The following is a 12,793-nucleotide window of genomic DNA, read 5'->3' as shown; positions in this document are numbered from 1 at the left end:
ATAGACGACTGGCTCTTATAACCAATATTATTCCAACGTTTGTCATCATAGTAGCTATTTCTATCAGCTTGAGGTTGAATTCTTATTTTCTATTATATAAATAAATTTCTTTTATGAACGTTATGACTTTAGTTATGTGAGAATCTAGCTATTTATAGCTATTAATTCGTTTTTCTGAATGTCCTGTTAACAATACTGTTCTTGATCGTAAGTTACTTTAAGACATATTAAAGCATGATGTAATAGCTGTCGTTTCAGTCACTACAATTTGCAATTATGGAAAAGAAACTGTTATGGTAAAGTCATCATTGTTATCTAAAAATATGTTTTGATTAAAAATGCGTTAGCGGGTATGTTTCTGAACAAGAATGTTCCTTTAATCTCGTAAGACATGTGAATTATCTTATAGGTTAATTTCAATCAGACACTAACTATGCCACCCTTTGAAAAAAAATACGTAAAACCATTTAGTGTTTCAGTGAAATCGCATATATAACGTTCCTAATTGAGATATATTCTAAATTACTTGCCACGTGATCGAGCAAGATAACCTAAAATTCTTAACTAATTTAAAACTTGGAATTTGATCAAAATTTTGTTATAATTAGATGACCTAACCTTAAGAATATCCTCCAGCAGTTGTTTTGTTTCTTTTCTTGTTGTAGATGGTTTTAATTTTTTTTTTCTGAATTAATGTATCTCGCTATAAATTGTGACATTTTAGCTTTAATAAGGAAATAAATTATCATGTCTATGACGTTAGCATAGGTTAAACTAGCACTAACGCTGGCTTATTTGTATTTATGAATACTTAAGTTCAAAATATGAGAAGAAATTTTGTGCTAAGAGACGAATATACCAAACTAAAGTCAATATTCGATTTTATGTTTGAAAAAAAAAAGATTCCAATAGATATCAATTTCAGCTGAAAATGTTCTCGTGTTTTTAATCTGAAGTTTATTTTTTTTTCATGGATGATAATGCAAGGCTTATAATAAAATAATTCCACAACATTATAAGCAATTATGTTTTTAGTTTTTAGTTCTTTCATCTTTTACATGTCTATAAACTAAGAAGACATTAATCCAATAAAAATCTATTTGTTATATATAAATATGTACTTATAAGTATATCAGAAACAATCAGAGAACTACGTCTTTAAACTCCTCAATTTGAAAAAAAAAACACACTCAAGATTTGAATACTTAGTTCCGATTCTTCCCTAGTTCCTTCGCTGACAATGTTTTTTTTTTTTGCATTTAAAATTCCATAATATATTCGAAAATAGCTTTCCATGAATTTTCGGATGATCGTTACAAGTATATACCATTTTTAAATATCCTGGAGATTTTTGATAGAGTAACAACATAAAACTGTTTAAAATTTAGAAGAGATAAATAACTGTTTGTTTATAATAAATAATCAGTGTTTGAAGATAGTAAAATATTCTTAGTTCCCCACAGACAGCGCTATAAACTAAGCTCAGTTAATGCCTAGCGATTAAAGGCAATTCTAAACAAAAAAGAAAATGAAAATGTTTGGTGAAAACACCTGTTTAATTCAGATATGATACAGAAATTAACACAGTTTTAAAAATGGACAATTTTTAAGTGTTTTAAGAAGAAATAAACTTTAAATTTATTTATATCATAAATTGTATAATATGTTATGAGTTAAGCATATAATTTAGTAGTTTACACTTTATTTCTTGTCAAAATGAAATACAAACCTTCCATTTTATTGAGATCCCCGGTAGGACAGCGATAACTTTACAAACTTGCAACGCTAAATCCGGAGCTCGATTTCCCTCAGTGGACACAGCAGATAACCCAATGTGATTTTGCAATGAAACAAACATACACACATACACGTTTAATTGACTTAAAGACTGATTTTTTTTCTACATTTATGCTATTAGGTTTATATGTTTTATTAGGTTTTATAATATTCAAACTTTATAATATTTAAACTGTAAAGAGTTAAATGATAAGACTCAAAAGTTAATCCGATTGGAAAGTACTGATTTTGTGATTTTAAATACTGATAGTATATATTTTATCTTCAAGCTTTTACTTTATGATAAAACTAATATCTTATTTGCGTTTTGTTTTGTTCTAACAGTTAGATTTTCCTTTACTCTTAAATGACGTGAAAATATTTGAACCAGTGAAATGACTACATCAATAGCTTCATATTTAGAGGGCAATTTTTAATAATATTCTCTTAAAGTAGTAAGCACTTTATTTAAGTAATAATGAAAGATTAAATACAATGTTCTGAATCTGAAATACAGGTAATACTTCAGATGCAAGTTTCAGCAAGATTAAATTAAACTTGGAACGTTTGTATTATACAAACAATATAAATTCATGTGGTTGTAAACCAATTTTATAGTTACATATGTTATAATCAATGGACTAGAGCTTACATTCATAGTGCCATAAACTTTCTTTTTATGACATCAAATACACTGAAGAGAGATATCTTACAAAATTATTCCAAGCTATAAAAAATCCCTAAGCCAATAACAATGATAAAACTATAAGAAAAAAACTTGCTAAATCGTTTGTTTGTTCGCTGGCTCTAGAGCAAAGCCAGAATTTGAACCCCAAATTTTAACGTTGTAAATCGTAATCTTACTAATGTCTCCTTGGTGAACAAACTTTCTAGATCTTTCTATGTCGGTTAGATTTTTCGGATTATTCGGAAAACAAAAAGTAATGGCAGGTCCAGTCCATTTAATGATAATAATAAAAAATCGTTTTATTTTTTTGTGCTTCAATGTAAATGTTTAGCTTAGCGAACGCTCACCGATAACCATAACTTCACAAATAAATTAGTTAAACAAAATTCCAGTTGTTACTTTCATATTTCTACTTTTTCGTAAAAACACAAACTTAATATTCATAGCAGTTAAATGACTAAATCCACTATCTTACTTTTTATGTATAACTCAAAATATATCCTAAACATAGGATAATATTCTAGTCTTAAAGGTTGCACCTATCAGATTACAGCAAATTTCCTACTATTTTAAGAAGTATGTGTCTAGATTAAAATAGAACAGCACAGGCTACAACATTATGAAGTGGTAATTTAGTAGCTTTCATAGATTTTAGTTTTTATTGGGACTTTAATATGAATTATTTCTAACGTTCTGTGTTATACTATGTATATTATGATCTTAATACTAATGGCATCTGGTATAGAAACGAGCAGACAGAAGACGAATATATGTTCCTTGACAAAAATGTTCCAACAATTTCCTAGGCATGCGAATACCTTAGAAGTTACTGTCAATCAGATTCCAACCATGATACCATTTGAAACAAAACAAAAACTATATGAAACCATTTTGAATCACTATAGACACTATACGAATTTTTTTAACGTTCTATAATATGTCGCTATCTTCACACTAATGACATTTAGTATAGATGAAGACCACTAGTATTATTTCATAACTAAAACCTTATTTCTAGCTGTATTTCAATTTAAGTATTCGCAGAGTTAATAAACAAATTTCTAAGCAAACACACAAAACAGTCCTATTTATTGATGAGCAGTTTCTATGTTTATTTTAAACAAGTTTTCATGTCTCATTTTATTTCATTAACATATTAGTATTTGACTAAGTAAGTCTCATGAAAAAATAAATTTCACATTTTATAAGTTTCGTCAAGAAGAAATTTCCCAAAATAAGCAAGACCGCGTTTCGTACAGGAATAATATTTTTATAACTGTTTTAGTGTTTTTATTCATTTCAGTAATTTGATTTTGTCTTGAGTCGTGTATTTACATAATATAAGACTGTGACTGGATAGAATCCTTTTGCTTTACATTGGGAGGTTCGTGAAAAACACTGATTTTTTAAGTATGATAGTTGAGCTTGGCCAGATTTCGTTTCTTAATCAATCGTCTGAATTACGCATTGCTGCACGAAAAATTAAAATGTTTTTCAAACTAATTAATTTATAAAAGTCATAATAATTCAATGTAGTTGTAGCTAATACAATGTTTATATTTCGCTGTTTATATGCACAGTCATGTAATTTAAAAAGAAAAGTGAGAACAAGCTCCCGAGAAACAAGATTATGACAACTTTGAAAGGAAGTATATTTTTGACATATTATCAGAAATATATATTAATAAGGAGTGAGATTACAGAAAACAGTAAAAGATGTAATCATTTAGTGTATTTATGTTGTGGAATACTAGAATACTATCTCTTGACGTTAAACTTTTTAGAAAAAAATATACTACTGGGAGTTTCAATATTACTGAACTTGGGAAAAACCTCATATATTTTAGGCGTAAACCCAAGAGAAGTTGCATATCTGATATTTGACGATTACTATAAAAAGAGACAACAAGTCTTCATTTACTACATGTTTCTTTCGTTACGCACTGAGTCAAATTTGTTGTAAAATTATTTTATTTGAACTAAGCTGTGAAATTTCAAATAAACTTCAAACATACAGACAATAGCCAGTTTCTTCCATTAAATTGATATTCTGTGATGCAAAGAAAATCAAGTCCAAAAAGATTGTATAGTTTTAGAAGGGCTTACCTTTTTCTTATGTTGATAAAATATTTATATAACTTAAAGTGGGAAGTAGAACAGATAATAAATAAAGTGAATATACTGTAACGCCCATGTGAGGTAAATAGATAAGCTACACTAAGCAAAGTATAAAATGTTTCCCATTAGTTAAAGTTTATGTGAAAGTGGGACTAAACAATGAGTATTTCTTGTTTGGTGTCACCTCAATTTTTGCCTTAAGAGGAAAGTGAGAAGAGTGAACGTGGATACCAAAACCCAAACATGTTTAGATCTATACTCAAATGCTATTATTTATGTGAAAACTATTTTATAGATATCCAAGTTAAAAAATAACAATAAGAAAGGGCAGTAATAATGATATCAAATAAGAAACGGGAAAAACTGTAAGATTTGACCCTTTTAATGCTTATTATAAGAGAAAATGATTAAGTTATACGACTGTTGTTTATCTTATTAAAACGTTATAAATATAATATTCCAAGTTACTAACATGTAACATGTTAATATATATACACACATTATTATTATTATATCGTTCTGGAATTTCTTATACGAGAGCTAAAGACATTTTGTATCTCATAAAGCAATCGGAAAATAGAAAAATATTGTAAGCTTTCCAGAAATGTTTTCTTCTGTTTTTGTTTGATTAAGCGCAAAGCTACATAATGCGTTACATACAGTCATGCGAAAAAGTTAGAACACCCTATAAAAGCCTGTGTATTTTTGTAATATTTTTTTGATATATAGATATTTAATCTCAATTTTAACAATACTGAAAGATTATAGAAATATAACTAAACAATTAAAACTGAAAAAAAGACTTTTCAAGATCTTCTGTAAACGTAATTCTACAAAAATGCATATTCTAACTGAGGAAAAAGTTAGGACACCCCAAATTTATTTCCACTTAAAATGGCTCAACTCACTCACAGGTGTATCACACCAGGTGCACATGATTAGAAGATCGTTACTCAGCATTTTGAATAAGGCTTGCCTTATTTAAACCTCAGACATTTAGTTTGGTGTGCTCCTGACTGTTAAAGTGAGCGTAAACACCATGATGAGAGCAAAAGAGGTGTCTGAGGCCTTCAGAAAGAAAATTGTAGCAGCTTATGAGTCTGGTAAGGGATTTAAAAAGATCCCAAAAGATTTTGAAATCAGCCATTCCACTGTCCGGAAAATAGTCAACAAGTGGAGGGCTTTTAAAACAACTGCCAACATGCCCAGGTCTGGTCGTCCAAGCAAGTTCACCCCAAGAGCAGAATGCAAGATACTAAAAGAGGTCTCCAAACACCCTAACATGTCATCACGGGACCTACAGCAGGCTCTGGCTACTGTTGATGTGAAAGTGCATGCCTCTACAATTAGAAAGAGACTGCGCAAGTATAACTTGCATGGGAAGTGTGCAAGTAGGAAACCTTTGCTCTCTAAGAGAAACATCAAGTTTGCCAGAGAGATTGTAGACAAAGACCAGGACTTTAGGGACAATGTTCTTTGGACAGGTGAATTCAAAACTGAATTATTTGGACACCAGAACAGAGGACATGTTTAGCGTAAACCAAATACAACATTCCAGGAAAAGAACCTCATACCAACTGTGAAGCATGGAGGTGGAAGTGTCATGGTTTGGGGCTGCTTTGCTGCAGCAGGACCTGGACAGCTCACAATCATAGAATCCACCATGAATTCTACTGTGTATCAGAGGGTGCTTGAGGATCATGAGAGACCATCTGTACGAAAATTAAAGCTGAAGGAGAACTGGACCCTGCAACACGACAATGACCCAAAACATACCAGTAAATCCACCAAGGACTGGCTGAAAACTAAGAAATGGAGAGTTCTGTAATGGTCGAGTCAAAGCCCAGATCTTAATCCCATTGAGATACTGTGGGGTGACTTGAAACGGGCTGTACATGCAAGAAACCCCTCAAACATCTCACAGCTGAAAAAATTCTGCATTGAGGTGTGGGGCAAACTTTCTCAGACCGAATTCAGAGACTGATAGATGGCTACAAGAAGCATCTCACTGCGGTTATTTCAGCCAAAGAGGGTAACACTAGCTATTAGGGGGTAGGGAGTCCTGACTTTTTCCTCAGTTAGAATATGCATTTTTGCAGAATTACATTTACAGAATATCTTGAAAAGTCTTTTTTTCAGTTTTAATTGTTTAGTTATATTTCTATAATCTCTCAGTATTGTTAAAATTGAGATTAAATATCTATATATACAAAAATGTTACAAAAATACACAGGCTTTCATAGGGTGTCCTAATTTTTAACATGACCGTATAGTTTGTTTTTGAATTTCGCACAAAGCTACTCGAGGGCTATCTGTGCTAGCCATCCATAATTTAGTAGTGTAAGACTAGAGGGAACGCAGCTAGTCATCACCACCCACCGCCAACTCTTGGGCTACTCTTTTACCAACGAATAGTGGGATTGACCGTCACATTATTACGCCCCCACGGCTGAAAGGGCGAGCATGTTTGGCGCGACCGGGATGCGAACCTGCGACCCTCAGATTACGAGTCGCACGCCTTAACACGCTTGGCCATGCCGGGCCATGACCGTATATAATTATTGCACTGTGCTCACAGCGCCTATCCAACTTTGATTATTTACTTATTTACGATATTACTTTTTTTTTTTTTACAATTATTCCGCCGTATTTTGGCCAATTTACTTGAGATTTGGTATAAAGATACTTTTTTACAAATTTCATATGTAAGTATGCATACAAAAATGTGGGATGTGGCATTTCTGGTCGTTTTAGAAAGCTCAAAAGGTTAAATAAACCCATCATTTTAGGTGTTTTAGTCAATGTATTAGTTTTGTTTGACCAAGTTACACGGAAATTGGGTAAAAAGATACTCATTGCAGGTCCCAAACAGAGATATAGAAAATTTTAGATTTTTGTGTTTTGCTCAGTTTCTCAATATGAAACGTACAACTTGTGATTTTTCTGTATGCCAACCAACGTACAAAGAATTTGGTACAAAGTTACCTTCTTGCAAATTTTAAGCAATGATGTAGGCAATTTTGTTCGATTATTCTAGTTCAATATTGGCTATTTAGGGATTGCATAGCGGAGGCATGTTGCATTCGGCCGCTAATGCTGGCATCTTTAATATTATTATAAGTTTATTTAATAAAATACACTCTCTAAGAACAATTATTTCAATTTTGTAATTATTCTTTACTAGTAAATTTTAAATATAACATAAAATAATGTGATAAATCAATTCGAAATATTCGATTTCGAGGATTTAGCTGACTTTTTATCAGGTAAGTTACCTGGCTAATCGTGGCTAATTAGTTAGCACGTCCAGAGTGTGAATTAAAAAAATATATAGTTCATACCCCATTGCTACAAAGACATACTCCATAATATTTAGTCCTAACTGTTTTGTGAGAGTGACAGATACATTTCGCTATCAATCAGTCTAGAGTTGACGATTGGTGGTTTATAATAACTACTTTCAATCTGGTTTATTTGTTCAAAGTTGAAGCGTTATGAGCAAATATCTTTGTGTACTTATGTACGAAAATTCTGAAACGAACAGAGAAGTTGTTAATACGAAATTACAAAAGCAATCCAGCTTCGTCTTCTACCAGAATTATCTGATAATGATAAACATACGTCTGATTATACATATATTTATTTCAGCGATATTAGTTTCACAGCTATAGTTTACCAATATGTACATTGATAACACATACATGTATATAACAGTTTTATTTTCATCATTTCGTTCTTATGACAATAGACGAAATCTCTCAAACTTATAAAATAAATTAGAGAGTATATTAATTACAAACAAATAGGAAGGTTTTCAGGATACATCAGTGTATTTTAATATATAGCGAGTAATGGAAAAATTATAATGAAAATTATTTTAAAGTAACATACTTTCAAATATACGCCTATACTGAATGGAACAACGAGAATTCTGAGGACACATAATACCAAAAATTGTATTTCGATACCAATGGTGTGCTTAACTACAAACCCACAGATATAACATTTAACTTTTCAGATTTCAAAGTCAATCATATAGGATGTTATATAAAAACATATTAAAATTAACTCAATGTATTAAGTTAGAAAATTAAGTTTCCTGTTTCTAATCGGATACCGTGCAAGCCTCTTTGAAATGATCCCTGTATAGTATTCATCAGATTATACTGAGAATAAGGGTGTACAATGGTGTGTATGTGTGTGTGCGTGCGTGAAATTCTTAGCATGAAGTTTAAAAGCAAATGTCTATATGATATCTTTCGTTTTAAAGCACAGTTTTTTTCTATTTTAGAGATTTACGTCTCAAAGGCCTCACGAAGGGTCAGCGGTAACTTTATACAATTATAACGCAAAAATACAAGGCTCGATTCTCCTCGGTGGATTCAGCAGATAGCCCGATGTGGCTTTGCTATAAGAAAAACACAAACACACACTTGATTTTTCACAATTAACAGAGCACAGATAGCCTGTTTCGAGGCTTTTCGCTAAAAGCAAATAAACAAACAAAACTTCTTAAAGATTATTCTCACATTTTTGGATGAATTTTTTTTTCACATTTAATAACTCTACTTTTATTATCATGATAAGAGAAAAACACAAAATGATAGAACTTTACAAACAACACACACGTTTATTTTAAATATTTACACAAAGTTATATTATATTAGTTATCACCATTAGATTCCATCAAGGAACATAGGGCCGCAATCGCTTGCGGATTCTTCAACAAGTAGTTAAGTGAGTAGGTTGTTAGCCCACTGCACCGAGCCGTCCTTAATTTAGTAGTGTAAGACTAGAGGGAAGGCAGCTAGTCATCACCACCCACCGCCAACTCTTGGGCTACTCTTTTACCAACGAATAGTGGGATTGACCGTCACATTATAACGCTCCCACGGCTGGGAGGGCGAGCATGTTTGGAGCGACGGGGATGCGAACCCGCGACCCTCAGATTACGAGTCGCACGCCTTACGCGCTTGGCCATGCCGGGCCATATTTTATTGTAAAGTGCGAGTTAAATGAGAAGGCAGCTAGTAAACAACAACCATAACCAGCTCTTGTATTGGACTATTCTAATCGAACATTGGGTTTTAGCAGTCTCTCTCATAACGCACCCTTGACCCTAAATTTGGAACCCGATTTTGTCACAACGAGACACGAGCCATAATCTTTCGGATTCGCAGTACGGCATGATAACCATTAAACCACAGAAAGACAATAGACAGTAAGATCATTATTGGTGCTTGCTCAAGGACAAAGAGAAATGAAACAGAAAAAAAAATCATATTTTCTGATTGTGTGTAGATCTAAAGCTGTTATTTTGATAATAAACACAAGATTCCATTGTCAGAATACTAATACATTTCTATCATTTTTGAAAGTCTACTGTCTTGTTCACTGACATAGTTTCAAATGGGCGTAATTCAACATGCTCTAAAACATTCGTCGTTCCGAAAGGTTGTGACATGAAACGATTACCTTCTAAATATCCTAGAGCAGAGAAGTTTATCCACATGATAATCTAGGACTCTCACGAAACGAATCATAACCTACGCTTATAAGTTATACTTCTTCGGCTTATGTAAGTCCGAATATGAGTATGACCTCAATTGTTTGGTAGTAAAAACTATGATGAGTAAATTGAGGGCAAACTTGTATCGCAAATCCAGTATAGCACACCATGCTGCCGTGGTGTGTGCTTACATTAGAACGAGGTCACGATTTCTCGGTCATCTGTTTCTTACTTAACATCTACCATTTAACTTAATTCGAACAACTAAACACCATGAATGCACATCCACTTAACATGTTTCTAAGAAATCGAGTTTTATACGTTCTTTCATTATAAGTTTTCAAACAAAATGTTTCTTGATCACAACTTGATATATAGATATTAAGGTTTAACTAGTGCTAACTTAATTAAGAAATTGACAGTCCTCTCAATATTTTGTGCTTTCACAAAAACAAACAAATTAAAATGATGTACTTTGCTTCTTCCTTATATGTGATTATCTCTTAAATCTTATTATAACAAAAACATGATATTGAATTATAATTTACTTATATTCAAAACCACTTGTTGTAATCGTTCTCTCTAGGCTTAATGAATGATTTTATTTGACTCACAAGCAGGTATACTTTAATTCCAGAATAGATAGTTAAGAGTTAACAGTAATGTTTTGTACAATTTCTAACACAGAACATACAAAATTTTTCAAATCTTGTAAAATTTATAACCGCGAGATTGTATGTGTGTATGCGTAGTTAAAAGTACTGTTAAAAACAAAATCTGTTTGTTTATTTTGAATTTCGCGCAAAGCTACTCGAGGGCTATCTGCGCTAGACGTACCTAATTTAGCAGTGTATGACAATAGGGAAGGCAGCTAGTCATCACCACCCACCGCCAACTCTTGGGCTACTCTTTTACCAACGGATAGTGGGATTGACCGTCACATTATAACGCCCCCACGGCTGAAAGGGCGACCATGTTTGGTGCGACCGGGATTCGAACCCGCTACCCTCGGATTACGAGTCGAACGCCTTAACCACAAAAATTGAGAATTGGTGCTACTCCTGAGCAAATCAAGATTCCTATACATATTCATACCGAACATAAATCCAGTTATGAACATAGTAAATAAAATATGTTGTTCATAGTCCTTACTTGTAATGATTGGACAGCACTGATTTATCAGTTTGGTACACTTCTTGAAATGTCGACATGATCAATAACACTTTTACAAAGTTGATTGTTTGTTTTATTTTGAACTTTGCGCAAAGCTTCACGTTACTTTATAACGCCCTCACGGCTAAAAGGATGAGTGTGTTTGGCGTCACGAGAATTTGAACCCACGACCCTCAGGCTGCGAGTCAAGTACCTTAACCACTGGCCATGCAGGGCCAAGAAGTATTAGGGTGGACGATAGTTAGAAAGTCAGACATATTTTTAACAGACCTTGTATTAAAGTGAAAGGAATCATGTTTATGAAGATATTGTTGACATTTCTAAATCGCAATATCTCTAATTATAAATCGCTGTGTTAGCTTGAATATTATTAAGTCTGGTCCCAAACCCAGAAACGGTTTTGGCGTTACAAACACCGGAGTTCGATCATTACTCTTGTTCTTTCAAGCATATCTCTTTTGTTTGAGGTTGACACATGTATGAAGGTAAAAATAGTATATAACTATGCACCACTATTTTCTTTGTTCTCAGAATGTTCGTTATATTGCTTATAACTGCGGTACATTGGCTCATAGTATTGCTCTGAGGTTTTTATGTTTTGTTTTTCAAATACAGACTTTCAACTCATAGCTCCATCATCTCTTTGAGATATAATTACAGTTTTGGACTCAGTAGGCCAAATTCAAGGCTCATAGATTAAAGTACTGTAATCCTGATTAAATAATTTCAATTTGTGGGTAGGCTGGTGGAGATGAGTAATAAATTCGAATCAGGCATACGAACGCCCTACTCTTGGTATTGCTGGCGCATAAAAATATAACTAATTAAAAGTTTACAAAAATATCACATTAGTTAATTTACTTTAATCCTGTCTAAAATAATTTCAAGTTCTACTTCTACTGAGGATTGCCTCTTGTTATAATACGAAGACAAACAAACTGCAGATGGTTCAGTATTTTGTACGTTGTGACCTAGGTAGTGTGATTTCATGGTAAACTGATCGTTTTAGAAAGGATATGTGAAAGCCATTTGCTTTAAACAGTATTCATATTATCAAATCATAAAAAAACATGTTTATATCGATAATTCAGAATTTCCAAGACGAAGATATCCCTTATTATTAATAGCACTGCGAAACAAAGGAAAATAAATGAATTTTGTGATCCAGAACCGTTCAGAATAAAACATACAACAAGTCGTATTTCAGCCGAAATAAATAAGTTTGGCATCTCGTAACAGGTAAGGATCTTCAAAATGAAAAGCTGCCTACATAGGCTGCGTAACCGTGACAAGCCATATGCACACTATTTGCTTCTATGACATATCCATTCAGTCGTCGAATATTATAGAACGAAAATTGTGTTCATGCTTTTCTGTACGATGACATAATAGGTAATTTGCCGAACACAGCACTTGTGTATTTCTGTGCGATCGTACTGTTGAAATTTGAGCTATAAAATTATCGTCCACAAAATGGAATATGGATAGCTGTGAAAGGAGTGGTATGCTTTGGACATGACATCCTTCGA

The sequence above is a fragment of the Tachypleus tridentatus genome, chromosome 13, assembly GCF_004210375.1.
Source record: "Tachypleus tridentatus isolate NWPU-2018 chromosome 13, ASM421037v1, whole genome shotgun sequence".
Classification (NCBI taxonomy): domain Eukaryota; kingdom Metazoa; phylum Arthropoda; class Merostomata; order Xiphosura; family Limulidae; genus Tachypleus; species Tachypleus tridentatus.
Note: the sequence above shows the minus strand (reverse complement) of the source record.